The sequence below is a fragment of the Lissotriton vulgaris genome, chromosome 6 (genome assembly GCF_964263255.1).
Source record: "Lissotriton vulgaris chromosome 6, aLisVul1.2, whole genome shotgun sequence".
In the NCBI taxonomy this organism is placed as follows: domain Eukaryota; kingdom Metazoa; phylum Chordata; class Amphibia; order Caudata; family Salamandridae; genus Lissotriton; species Lissotriton vulgaris.
Genome location: NC_141694.1, coordinates 529,995,359 through 530,010,397, shown reverse-complemented (window position 1 = coordinate 530,010,397; position 15,039 = coordinate 529,995,359).

Here is a 15,039-nt window from a genome sequence, read left to right as displayed (position 1 = left end):
GTTTCCTGTTTCTTTGGCGTATGCAGTGACCATTAACAAATCTCATGGTTTAAGCGTAGATAGTGCTTTAGTGAATATTGCAAGTACTGTGTTTAAAGAGGGTATGGCATATGTTGCTTTGTCTCCAGTCAGAACTTTATCTGGATTGTACTTAATTGATTTTGATGAGACAAAGGTTAGTGCAGATGTAAATTGTGTGAAAGAGTATAATAGGTTAAGAAGAGAATATGCGTCTAATTTAGGTCAATATCCAGTATTTGAAAAGCGTGTGGTAGGTAGAAAAAGAAGATTTGAGAATATCTGTGGTGAAAATGTAGAGAAAGAAAAAAAACAAGATGAAGTTGCGCCTGCAAGCAAAAAGAAAAAGGACAGTGTTGAAGAGAATGTTAGATATCCGTTTGAAAATAGTGATGGAGTCAACTGCTATGCTAATGTAGTTTTTAATGTTGTTTTTGTTCATGACAGTTTGCAACAGTAAATTGTTGAAAATTGGTACAAAAGATTCTTTTCATTGTTGTATTCTGTTTATGAGAAATGTAGTTGTGATAAAAGTAAAATACAAAGTGTTTCTGATATTCGAAATGTTTTGGACATTTGTTCTTGTTCTAGTCAATTTACGCCAAATATTCAGCAAGATTGTCAGGAATTTTTAATGTGTATGCTTTCTGTACTGGAAGATGAAGGTATAGATATTGAAAACATTTTTGGGCTTTCTTATAAATGGCAACATGACTATGAAAATTGTTTGTTTACATGTAGCACTAACATAGACACTGAAAGATTCATATATTTGACTTTACCTGATTGTGAATCAGTGTCTTTTAACAATCTAATTACAGGAGCAAGTAAAAACATGGAATGTAGCCAATGTAAATCAGAAATGTCATCAACATTATTTATACAAAGATACTGACAGTATGCCATTTTAATGCTGCAACGTTGTAGAGGTGATGGAAGAAAATTGGAAACTTTAAATAAAAATGTTGTAACTGGTCAAGTTTCAATATCAGGAAGAACTTTTGTAGCTATTGCAATTATTTTTCATGATGGACTTTCTACACCAACTGGACATTACACTGTTTATTTAAGATGTCTGAAAGGTTGGATGCATTGTAATGATAGTCAATTTGTTTTTAAGCAACTTTTGCCTAAAGAGTTACCAAATTCTTACCTAATATTTTTAAAGCCAACATTTTAAGATCAAAATTTGACCTTTCTGGATTACTGCTGTGTAGATTAGTCTGGCGTTGTAGAGTATTTTGTAAGTGAGGGTGAGGAGCTTGAAGGTGATCATCCTATTTATATTGAGGCAGTGTAGTTGTATCAGGTGGTGGGTGATGTGTGTGCAGCAGGGGACATTGATGATCACTCAGGTGGAGATGTTTTGGATTTGTTTTAGTCGTTGCAGGTGTTTGGCTGGAATTGCTGTTTAGAGTGTTTTGTCATAGTGTCGTCGTCTGCTGATGTGGGCCAGTGTCACTGTTCTTCTTCTTTTGGTTAGGATCCACTTGTAAATGGTGCGGAGTATGTGGAGTGTGTTATAGCAGTACGAGGAGATGGTGTAGACTTGCGTATACATGGAGAGGGAGGAGTGGAGGATGAATTCCATGTTGTGGACATAGTTGGTAGGTGTTGGTACTGTGCACGGAGTAGTTAGGTAGGAGGAGTCATCCAAGGCTGAGGGGGTGGGTTTGAGGATGAGTACCTTCATTTTGTTTGAGTTCATGTTTAGAGAGCTGTTCTTTATGCAGTTGGTGACGTCCTTCATTATGTCGTGGAGGTTGCTTTTGGTGGTATGTTGCTTTTTGGTGAGGAAGAGGATGAGCTGGGTGTTGTTGGTGTAGGAGATATTGTTAAATTGTGATGGTGGGCTACATGTGTGAGGGTGGCCATGTAGATGTTGATTAGTAATGGGTTAAGATAATCTTATTCATTGTCTTTTTTTTGCCCGCTGCTATGTGATGAGTAGTGTTGAAGTCACTGTTTCTAGTGAAATCTAATATATTCTGAGAACAGCAAAAAGGCAAATGTAATAGTTTACAAATTATTTTCTATTGTAAAAGATATATTGTGACTGTATTTTTTTGTGTCTTCCACAGATGGTAATTTCATATATATATTTTTTTTAATATTCATTTTGCTTAAGGTAAGTACAAAAATTTGTTGAAAATGGTCGATGAAATGTGCTTCAACTGAGCTGAAGTAACAAAACAAGGATTGGAGAACATTAGTGTGTAAAGATGGTTTGTATTTTTTAAGACATTTAAAAGAATTATATAGTGAGTGTACTTGTCAGAACCCGTAATTAATCAGTGGATACAGTAATGGCTTATCTAAAAACTAGCTGGCGCACGCGAGATGAAGAATCCGCAAGGAAATAGACTTGAAGTGCTTTAGTGCAACATAGGAATTCATAAATGGCCGTGTCGAGGAAAGACGCGGTGGCGGTCTAGTCATTTACCACCCACCTGTGTGGAATCCTTGGTGAGGCGTGCGCTCCCTAACGAGTGCTCACTTCACCTAGGACGTTCCGGAGTTCAGACCTATTTTGAATTGCTTTTGAGATATTCCTGAAGAGAAAGCCCAGAGGTTGCAGATAAACACTAAAAGAGAGGCTAGTTCGAAAGACGAAGGAGTAGGTTATTAGTAGCGATAGTCTAAATTATAGATAAGGAATGGGGATAGAGAGGGGTAGGTTATTAAATAATTGTTCTTTGTTATTTCCGTTATGTATGCATGCCAATGATACAAAGATGGTTTGTACCTTTTATATAGATTACAACATCTTTAAAGATAAATATACTGAGTGTTCTAGTATTCTTTGCATTTCACTACAACACATGTAGTATTTTGGACCAGGTAAGGTGAATATTTTGCTACTGTATTTTATAATAACAGCCTGTTTTTTTCAGATAGTAATAAGGAGTGACTGGTTTGGTAATTAAAGAAATTTTAAAACTGTACGTTCATATAAATAATTATAATTATATAATGTTATAAAGTAGTTGAGAATAGTATTTATATAATATTTATTCAAGGGCAAATTAGTTGATAAAGCTAGTTTTGTGTTCTGTATTAGGAAAAAATATAAAATAAAGTGTGTATGTTTTTGTAGAAGGAGGTCAGCATAACAAATTTACAATGGAAAATCCAGAAAACAATACGGAAGACGATTTTGAAAATACTAACACTGTGGTAGAAGAGATGAACATAGGTTTTATAAGCAACGTTATGAAGTGGAAGAAATGAATGTTGAAGATATCAGGTGTGATTTTCTTGATGAAACCTTGGATGATGCTTTTGTGGAAGCATTAGATCAGATTGAGATTCATCTGTTGACTTTTGAAAATGATATCCAGGAAAATGAGATTCCTGATGAAATTATAATGGAAGCTGCATTACCTTGTGAAATGTTACAAGAATAACTGTATTATTATATAAAAATAATGGTTTGAGACACTCTGCTTCAGAATTGTAATCATTTAGCTACTACCCAAGTAGTCATGGTGCAAAGTGGGCCTTAGGGTATGGACTGTTTCATACTCTTATAGACAACATACGTATTTTTTTTATGCACCGGCATACTTGGGTTTTATAAGTTCTATTTCCTAGTTTGTATCATTAGACTTTCACCAAACACTCTCACACTACTGGTTCAATGTTCTAGTGAGTCATTTAGCAGTATGTGGTTACGTATATACTGTTCTAAAAGTGAATCTGCTATACATTCAGCCAGACATTCTCACTTTCACTCTCACTTGGCAGTTTCACATTCACCATACACTACTAATGTATTGATTTATTCATTTATGAACTACACTTTCATTTTGACAAACTTCCACAGACTAATTTAGAAATATAGTTCTTTCTTTGACCAGTGAAGGTAGGTCTGATAAGAACTGCTTTATTTGTCTTTTTAGTTTTCAATTTTGTTTGTATTTTTTCAACAAGTTTTTTTAAAAAAAAACAAAAAAATACACCTGTAAACAAAAAAAGTGTGGAACAGGAGCAAAAAAGTTAAAAATGAAATTAATGTTTTGGACATCGCGCTAGCAGTGCATTGCGGGCGCGCGAGTTATAGTTAGCTGAACTAACTATAACGGGGGAATTTCAATAGTTTTGTATGAGTGAAATGTCCAGCTTACTATAACATGTGTGAAACCGATGCTTTTTTCAGTGAATTTCTAAGGTTTTTTAAATGCTAATTCCTAACTTTAACGTGGATGAAACCTATGGTTTTTTCAGTGAATTTCAAAGGTTTTTTTAAATGATAATTTTTAAAGGTATTCATTATTATATTTCTGTCTTTCTATACTAATGTCCTACTTTTTTATCATAATTATGTATAGTTATTTTATTTTTTAAGTTATATTTCATATTCTTAATGTAAAATAATAACAAAACAAAAGTCTAAAATATTTTTTTAATCATTTTCTTTCTCCAAATTTATGAAAATTAAATTCTATATATTTCCTTTCTGTATAATCGTACTGCACGCGTACGGTAATCGCACATACCTTGTACAAGTAATCATCCACTGCGCGTACCAATGCATACGTTACAATTACGTTTTGACATTACGCGTCGCATCAACGCTCCCGTGTGACGTCATGTACGACGCTCCGTCCGCGTACGGCGCGAAAGCTTCTAATTGTTTAAAAACATATATTTATGTATTTAATGTACATACTAAGGAAAGACAATTGATGGACTACCCCCGGTTCTGGAAAACCATAGGTGTGAAAACTGTCATGCCTCTCCATCAGCTATTTTCACCCAAACATGGTCCTATGGAACCAAGTTAGGAAAAATGAAGAGTCATACAAACCTCAGAAGTAGTAACATAGTGTATTTTATTTTCTGCCCTTGCGGATTTGGGTACATAGGAGAGACAGGGATGAAGTTCCACCTCAGGCTGTCAGAATATAAGTCAGCCATTAGGACACACAAAGTACAAGCTCCTATGGCAAGACACTACATGTACAACAACCACAGTGAGAATGAATGTGGATGTGGCTCACTGTGAGTGGCTCATTCCAGAGAAAATCATCATCAAACCTGGTTATGATACAGATAAAGTGAGGAAGGACAGGGAAACTTTTTGGATTTTTAACTGTGACACAGTGCGAAGAGGTCTCAATGAGGAGATTACATGGATGGTTACATGAACATCCTGTTAATAATGGACCTTCATGGCTTTATTAAAGTCCAATATTGATTATGCTACCCTTATATTTATCCTTTTGCTACATTGGAAGCATGTTCTTACATGGAGAGATAACCTAATCCTCGATGATGGAGTTTAAACTCTACTTATTGTAGACCTTAGTAGGCAGGAATAAGGTTGCTTTATAAATTACCCGAATAGCCTTTTGTTCGTCAGGGGTTAACTTTTTAGCGCCACAACCGGCAGCATGACCTCATTTCACTTTCTCTTCACAAAATCTAGTTCTAGATTTTGTGAAGAGAAAGTGAAATGAGGTCATGCTGCCGGTTGTGGCACTAAGAAGTTAACCCCTGACGAAGAATTGTAAAGATTCGAAATGCATTGGGAGAACGCTATTGTAATAAGACCACTTTCAAAACAGGTTTGACCTCACATGCCCTTGTAAAAGCCTGGATTGGCAACGTTTGGCACTTGAAAATATTGAATAAAGCATCAAAGCGCAATCATGCTGTCTCCGTGGTGGTGAAAAATTAAGAAATAAGTATGACATGAGGTTCTGGACTACAATTGATGAATTGACAAAAATGACGTAAATTTGGAGGAAGTGTCTCATTCAGGAAGGATTTCCTTTTCAGCAGTGCAACAGTTGGGCGCAGGAGAAATGTGCCCTTTTGCATAAAGTTATAAACAGGACCTATAATTCAGAATAAGGAAGTCTCAACGAATAGTAGAAGGTGCTATAAAGTTTCAATGGAACAGTTGTAACACATGAGGAATACCTTTCCTGTTGCCTTTCTATAATCTGTTTGTGGAACTTATTGTCACCATCCTACTATCCTCATATCACAGGGTTGGCCGTTTGCAGGGCAGACTATCTGAATGTAGGCTCTTTTATCTTATTGCACATTTGGCCACTTTCTTTAATCTATAGCACCATACTAAGCACTTGGGATTTTCCTTGCGTTATGAATTGCAGTATGGTAGACTGCTTTTCAAGTGCACAGGTTGAATATAGAGCTAAAGTAATCAATGAAATAGATTCCTCCTGCCAATACCCCTAATGTGTGTGTGTGTATATATATATATATATATATATATATATATATATATATATATATATATGTAGCAATCCCCGCTACCTCTCGCCCGGAGCCCAGTCCTGGATACCACAGCGCAGGAAGAAGAGAGGAGACCTCAGGTGCAGGTGAGCAGTGTATTTTTATTTCCTCGAGGAGACGGCACACCTCAGCATGACGTTTCGGCCTTCACAGAGGCCTTGATCACATGATGCATGCTAGGGAGGAGGCAATTTTTAAAGTGCTAGTGCTCAATTACGTGCAATATCATTGGTGGGTCAAGGTCACATGTAGCATGATCAATATCATAGACATAGACAATAGTTAAAAGCAAAGCGCATCGCGGGATAATCCCTGAAGGCAGCCTATGTTGCAAAATACAGATAATAGTATTTAAAGTGCAAATGCTGTCTGACCATTGTGAACAATACACAACACGAGTCTCTGGGAAATCCAGTAGATTAGCAGTGCAAAACTAAGCAACAGTGCAATATGTTAGATAAAGTGCAAAATAGTGTCATGTAAACAGTTCCTCATTGCTATAAATATACGTAATATACTTAATGTACATTTATCATGTTTAAAATCAGGTGTAAAAAATATAGATCATAAGTTATAAATATATAAATATAGGTATAAAAACATGAATGTACAAGCAACTTGCCAATAAATATATATACACCCAACAAACACTATTTACACAGGATGAGACCTCAAGTGGACAGTTGAAATATGACTGTATAAATACCTATGACGCCTTACCACCGAGGTCGCAGCACCCTATTTGTGTTGCACGCACAAATTGCTTATATGTCTATATAAGGCTGGAGGGTTGTGGGGAGAGGAGATGTTAACCCACCGCTAGGTTTAGGAAAACCTCGCAGCCTCTCCTCCCTTAACTCCCCGCCGACACTAGTGACCCTAGATTGGTCCTCACCATATCAATGATAAACCTAAGTGGTAAGTGAAAAGGACGATACCATGTGCATATTTTTTGTAAAAGTTTTTCTTTGTATATAAAGTTTTTTTCTTTTTTTCATCAGTTCTCTCTTTATCAATTTGGTCATGGTGTTAAGCTCTTGATACATATATTGATATATATATATATATATATTCACTGAAAAAACCATAGGTTATAGACCATATATAGTTAGGAATTCGCATTTACAAAACCTTATTTTACTCACACAAAACCATTGAAATTCCATATATAGTTAGTTGCACTAACTATATATCGCGCACCCGCAATCCACTGCTGATGATGTCACATATTACATCATTCATGACATGGTCAGTGACATCACTGATGACATCACTGATGACATCTCAAATGACATCACTGATGACATCTCAAATGACATCACTGATGACATCACTGATGACATCTCATTTGACATTACTGATCACATCACTGATGATATCATTCATGTGATAATACGATGAACCTCTTCAGACTCTAATATAACCTTAGATACAATCAGTGTAAACAGACACTCACAGACTGTCACTCATCCATGGAGTTACTCACACACCTAGTCAGTCATGCAAAGAATCAATCACACCTCCATTTCCTCAACTATACAGTTATACAAACTTTACTTATTCAAACATATACTAACACATATTTACTCTCTTATACAATCCCTGATACAAGTTCACAATGACCCATACAGCCACTCACACATTCACTGGCTCTTATGCACAGTTATTTATATATGTCAACTCTCACATGTACTGTGTTTTACATATGTACTTACTTTGACATGTAGCACTGAGATATCCATTCACTCACCAATACACTCATGCACACAGTCAACCGCCCATACAGCTGTTTCCACATGCACTTTTGAAACCATACATCTAGTGAATCAACTGCTCACACATCTATGCACAGAGTCATACACCTCCCAGCCACCCACACACACACTCAGTCTCCCATACAAATACTTGGGCAACCAATCAATAACCCATATAGTTACTCATATAGCTACTTATCAACACATGCAACAGTTTACAGAACAACAGACATAATGATGCACAAATTAAGACAGTTTAGTCACTAACCCATGCACTCAGTGAGACACATTTAATCACTCACTCATACAGTCAGTCATGCACCTACTTCATCCAGACACTTATACATCCACTCATTCTTCAATATGTAAGACATAGTTTAACTTTACAGAAACATACAGTCACTGGATGTTGTCATCAGTGATGTCATCAGTGATGTCATTTGAGATGTCATCAGTGATGTCATCAGTGATGTCACTGACCATGTCATGAATGATGTAATATGTGACATCATCAGCAGTGGATTGCGGGTGCGCGTTATATAGTTAGTGCAACTAACTATATATGGAATTTCAATGGTTTTGTGTGAGTAAAATAAGGTTTTGTAAATGCGAATTCCTAACTATATATGGTCTATAACCTATGGTTTTTTCAGTGAATTTTCAAGGTTTTGTAAATGCTAATTCCTACCTATATATGGTCTATAACCTATGGTTTTTTCAGTGAATTTTCAAGGTTTTGTAAATGCTAATTCCTAACTATATATGGTCTATAACCTATGGTTTTTTCAGTGAATATATATATATACATACATATATAAACATATATCATCTGTATATCTATATAAATACAAACATAAATGCATGCATACATATACTTATATGCATACAGATGCATGTTATTTACATGAAAGTTGAAAAAACACTAATAAAAGCAAAGCTAAAAAGCCACCTCATTACAAACAGAATGGCTTTAACTTAAACGAGGGCGAGATCTATTGCATTTTCAATGCTTGTTTACTTTGGTTCCATCAAGAAGGCATTCAGATGTGTCACACATTTGCCATAAATTCTGAATGTTAGCACTCTAGTTGCACATTAGATCACTGTAGTAAAGCTACTTCTCACCAAGGACGTCTGCTGCTGGTATTCAAAGTGCATGTTTCAGTCTGCATGTCAGAATTTTTTTAATGAAATAGAAGAGGATTTGAGAAGTCACTCAAAATGATCCCTAATTTTTCTTTCTGAAGCACTAATCATACTTTCTATGGCAAAATTAACCCCCTCATGTTGTTCCTTTTTAAATTGAGTGTTTTCAGACTTACCACTTCATTCCAATCAAGATGGCTTCTGGTGTGCCATACTTTTGTCATAAGTAAGACTGTTAGCGCTCTAGTTGTTCTTTAGAACACTCTGGGACATTCTGTCATTGGGCTATACTTGGGGTACATCTGGGTGATATTTGGGCTACATTTAGGCTCTTTTGTCTCTGGTGGCCATCTTGGGAGACTGTATGTCAGAATTTTTTAATGAAATTGAAGAGGGTTTGAGAAGTCACTCAAAATGTGCCCTAATTTTTCTTTCTGCAGCACTAATCATAATTCATATGGCAAAATATACCCCCTCATTTTGTTCCTTTTTAAATTAAATGTTTTAAGAGTTACCACTTTATTCCAATCAAGATGGCTTCAGGTGTGCCATACCTTTGTAATAAGTAGGACTGTTAGCGCTCTAGTTGTTCTTTAGAACACTCCGGGACATTCTGTCATTGGGCTATACTTGGGCTACATCTGGGTGATATTTGGGCTACATTTGGGCTCTTTTGTCTCTGGTGGCCATTTTGGGAGACTGCATGTCAGAATTTTTTAATGAAATAGAAGAGGATTTGAAAAGTCACTCAAAATGCGCCCTAATTTTTCTTTCTGCAGCACTAATAATACCTTCTATTGCATAATATACCCCCTCATTTTGTTCCTTTTTAAATTAAATGTTTTAAGAGTTACCACTTTATTCCCATCACAATGGCTCCAGGTGTGCTATACCTTTGTAATAAGTAGGACTGTTAGCGCTCTAGTTGTTCTTTAGAACACTCTGGGACATTCTGTCATTGGGCTATACTTGGGCTACATCTGGGTGATATTTGGGCTACATTTGGGCTCTTTTGTCTCTGGTGGCCATTCTGGGAGACTGCATGTCAGAATGTTTTAATGAAATAGAAAAGGATTTGAGAAGTCACTCAAAATGTGCCCTAATTTTTCATTCTGCAGCACTAATCATACTTTCTATGGCAAAATATACCCCCTCATGTTGTTTCTTTTTAAATTAAATGTTTTAAGAGTTACCACTTTATTCCAATCAAGATGGCTTCAGGTGTGCCATACCTTTGTAATAAGTAGGACTGTTAGCGCTCTAGTTGTTCTTTAGAACACTCTAGGAGGCTGCAGTAGAACACAAAGGAATCAACTGACAGTCTCTGTCCTTGTTGGATGTACATGTTTTACTAAGAATGTCAGACTTCATTTTCACATGACTGAGAAAGATAATGTGAATTTACAGAAAATATGCTTTCAGTTTAGCTTATAGATCCCCTTCCAAACCACTGTGGGAAAATCATGAGATATTAGTTTTCTTTCAAACAATATTCATGATATCACAGCAGAAGGTTTTTTCACATGGTAAAATCACCTTAGAACCCACCACAATTCCTAAATCGAGTATGGTACCATCAACAAATGATTTATAAAGTCCTAAAATTCTCTATTAACTACAATGCTTTTTAATGAGGCGCTATCATGTATATTGGTCCCAAGATGGCTGCCAACACTTCTTGGATGAAGTGCTGACAGCCAATCAGATCAGATGTGTGGTTAGGCTCCGCCCAGATATATATCTTTTTTTGAACCTAAATTACTCAAAATCCACTGGAGCACATATATTGAGACCTAGCAAAGGCACATCGGGCTAACAGTCCCTACAATTTTGCCAAGTTTCGTGCAAATCCATTCAGCCGTTCGAGCTAAAAGTGAGGCCAACCGCCCTATGGAAATTAACATGGGAAAAACGCGTTTTGGGACCCCCCTTTTTTCTCGGCCCCCCTTGATGAAACCCCCCAAATTGTCAGGGGCTGCTCAGAAACAAAATGTTCCATTTTCCTGAAAATTTCAGCCAATTCCGTCCACAAACGCCAAAGTTATTAGACATAGAATTTTCAAAAATCCTATAGAGAAAAAATCCTAACTATATATACCTACTGGCGACCGCCAGTAGGTAATATATATATATATATATATATATATATATATATATATATATATATATATATATATATATATATATATATTCACTGAAAAAACCATAGGTTTTAGGCCATATATAGTTAGTGATTAGCATTTACAAAACCTTAATTTACTCGCACAAAACCATAGAAATTCGCATATATAGTTAGATTCAATAACTATATATCGCGCACCCGCAATCCACTGCTGATGATGTCACATATTACATCATTAATGACATGGTCAGTGACATCACTGATGACATCACTGATGACATCTCAAATGACATCACTGATTACATCTCAAATGACATCACTGATGACATCTCAAATGTCATCACTGATGATATCACTGATAACATCTCATTTGACATTACTGATCACATCACTGATGATATAATTCATGCGATAATACGATGAACCTCTTCAGACTCTAATATAACCTTAGATACACTCAGTGTAAACCGACACTCACAGATTGTCACTCATCCATGGAGTTACTCATACATCTAGTCAGTCATGAAAAGAATCAGTCACTCCTCCATTTCCTCAACTATACAGTTATACACACCTTATTTATTCAAACATATACTAACACATATTTACTCTCTTATACAATTCCTGATACAAGTTTTCAATGATCCATTCAGCCACTCACACATTCACTGGCTCTTATACACAGTAATTTATATATGTGAACTCTCACATGTACTGTGTTTTACATATTTACTTACTTTGACATGTAGCACTGAGATATCCATTCACTCACTAATACACTCGTACACAGTCAACCACCCATACAGCTGTTTCAACATGCAGTTTTGAACCCATAGATCGAGTGAATCAACTGTTCACACATGTATACACAGAGTCACACACCTCCCAGCCACCCCCACACACACACTTACTCTCCCATAGAAATACTTAGGCAACCAATCAATAACCCATATAGTTACTCATATAGCTACTGATTAACACATGCAGCACTTCATAGAACAACAGATATAATGATGCACAAATTAAGACAGTTTAGTCACTAACCCATGCACTCAGTGAGACACATTTAATCATTTACTCATACAGTCAGTCATGCACCTACTAAATCCTTCATCCAGACACTTATACATCCACTCATTCTTCAATATGTAAGACATATTTTAACTTTACAGAAACATACAGTCACTGGATGATGTCATCAGTGATGTCATCAGTGATGTCACTGACCATGTCATTAATGATGTAATATGTGACATCATCAGCATTGGATTGCGGGTGCGCGATATATAGTTATTGCATCTAACTATATATGCGAATTTCTATGGTTTTGTAAATGCTAATCACTAACTATATACGGCCTAAAACCTATGGTTTTTTCAGTGAATTTCAATGGTTTTTTAATAGCAAATATCAAAAGCTGTCAAATGTGAAGTACGTGATAGGTAAAAACATTTTCGTATTTATGCACGCTGATGTACTTTGAACGCTGCCCCCCCCCCCTCTTTTCTCTTAGCAGTACTCTCTCTTTGCAGATAGTGAAGGGTAGTTAACGCAGGCCTATGCCCCCGTTCTAATCCGTCGTGTCTGCTTCTCTCTCCATTTGATTGATTGTTATCCAAGCATTTACTGTTTTAGAATTGGTTCTCTTTGGTTCATTCTCTATTTACAAACAAGCACAGAGTTGCAATACTCTGTTTAGTCTTTGCAGATAGTGAAAAATCGTTTTAAAAAACAAAAGGAATCGAGCAAAATCAGTAGGCCACTAATGGGATCTCTTTTTGACCTAGCTAAAATAGAAACATTAAGAACAACCCCTCATGAGAAATACGAAACTAGTGAGATGAACTGAGCTCCACACGATGATGGCTGCAATACAGCTCGGCTCCGCCACCCACCCCACCCAAAATAACGACAAACCCTATGCAAATATTATAAATATATACAACACACCAGCAAAGTAACAGGGTAAAACATTTCATTAAATAACTATTTACATAACTATTTTATACTTTTAGTTGCCCGATCCGGCTAGCTCAATCGATCGAGCATGAAACTCATAAACTCTGATAGCAAGCTTTGCTGCTGATGCTATGCAGACAAAAACTGGTTTTCAGTTTGTACATTCATCAAGATTTTTCCATCCAAGGCTGGTTGAGAGTTTGTAGAACGATGGCTTCAGATTTTCAACATACGATGTTGTGGCGCGGACTGGGAGGGGGCGCTTGGCTCCTGCCCCCTCCCCAAGTCGTGTTGCCCTGGTGTGGCCTAAGATCGCCCCCGACATAGGCGGCCGGCTCCCGGGGTCCGGCGGAACTTTTTGCCTTTTGATGACTCTTCCATTCTGGACCTTGTCCCACAATCCGTTTGACCTGAAGACACGCTGTAGTGGGGTGCCCCTTTACCGTTTCAGTTACCTTTCCGCCCGCTTTTACTACACTGTGCCTCTTCCGCCATTCAGCTGTTTACCGCCCGCTCTTGCGACTACAGCGTCTCGCTCACCATGTAGTTGAGTTGCTCCCGCTCTTGCATTGCAGTGATAGGCGGCTGCCACAAGACTCTCAAAATGGCGGCCGGCTCTTCAGATTTGGGCGTGATCCACTAAAATGGCCCTGGGACACCTTGGAACTCGGACGCTTGTCTGCTAGGACTTGGGCCCCATTCTCGAAAGCGTCCCCTGAGCCTTGAAGATTCTACAAAAGTCTTGGGGGCCCCCGACTCCCGCAGGCTTCTGGTGGGGAGCGGCTGCCATGACGATATGGTGGTGCTCTCATGCTGACGCCAGCTTCAGTCTGAAACATCCAGAAACACTGTAGACTACCAATTCGATCAGTTCCGGTAGCGCCCCAACGTGACCCGGTAGGGAAGAACTTGCCCTCCCCTCTTTGACTGATGGTTCTTGTTGCCTGTCCCTTCTGTTGTCATTTAACAGAACTTTTTAGACTACTGAAAGGGGTTGTGTTCCGACCGCTGGTTGGTGGAGACATTTTGACTATATTCTGGACCTACGTTGTCGCGTAATGCGTTATATGACACGTCGCGTTAGCACACCCGGAAGTGCTCCGGTGCGCGAAGCGCAGCTTCCCGGAAGCAATCCGGGGCGCGGCGCGTAACGTAAGCATAACAGGTCATGTGACTTGTTTATAAAACTTTTCATTGGTTCATTTTACTTTTGTTATTCTAATGATGAAAGGCTTGGTCATATGACCTAAAAATTATGCTTTTTATTGCTTTCAAACATTATTTTTTCTTAAACATATATGTTATAATGTTCCAGGCTAATGTACTTTCCCGGAAAATTTACAACTGTCCTGCAAGTAAAATATATTCCTTTTTCTAGCAAAAGGGCGTTTCTTCGTCCCATGACGGAGCCGTTGAGCAAAAGATGCTCGGCCTGCTGTCTTAGTCGCCGATACGCCTGAATATCAGATTCTTATCGATCACTTTATGTTGCAGGAGTAGAAAACACAACAGCCCTTGACCATTTATCTTTACTGCGTTCCTGCGTATTATACCTTTTATCCGTCATGTAATTGGACTGCTTTATTTCACTTGCCTTTTACTGATTCGAAAACAGTGACTAAAATTAAAAACTTTACCAATGTAAATACTACTACCATGTTTTGTTTTAAAAACCTTTATTGTGAAAATGTCAGTATACAAATACGGGCCTATAACCACGTGGGCCAGCCACGGAGCAAACTGGAAACGTATATGATGAGGAAACATTTACAC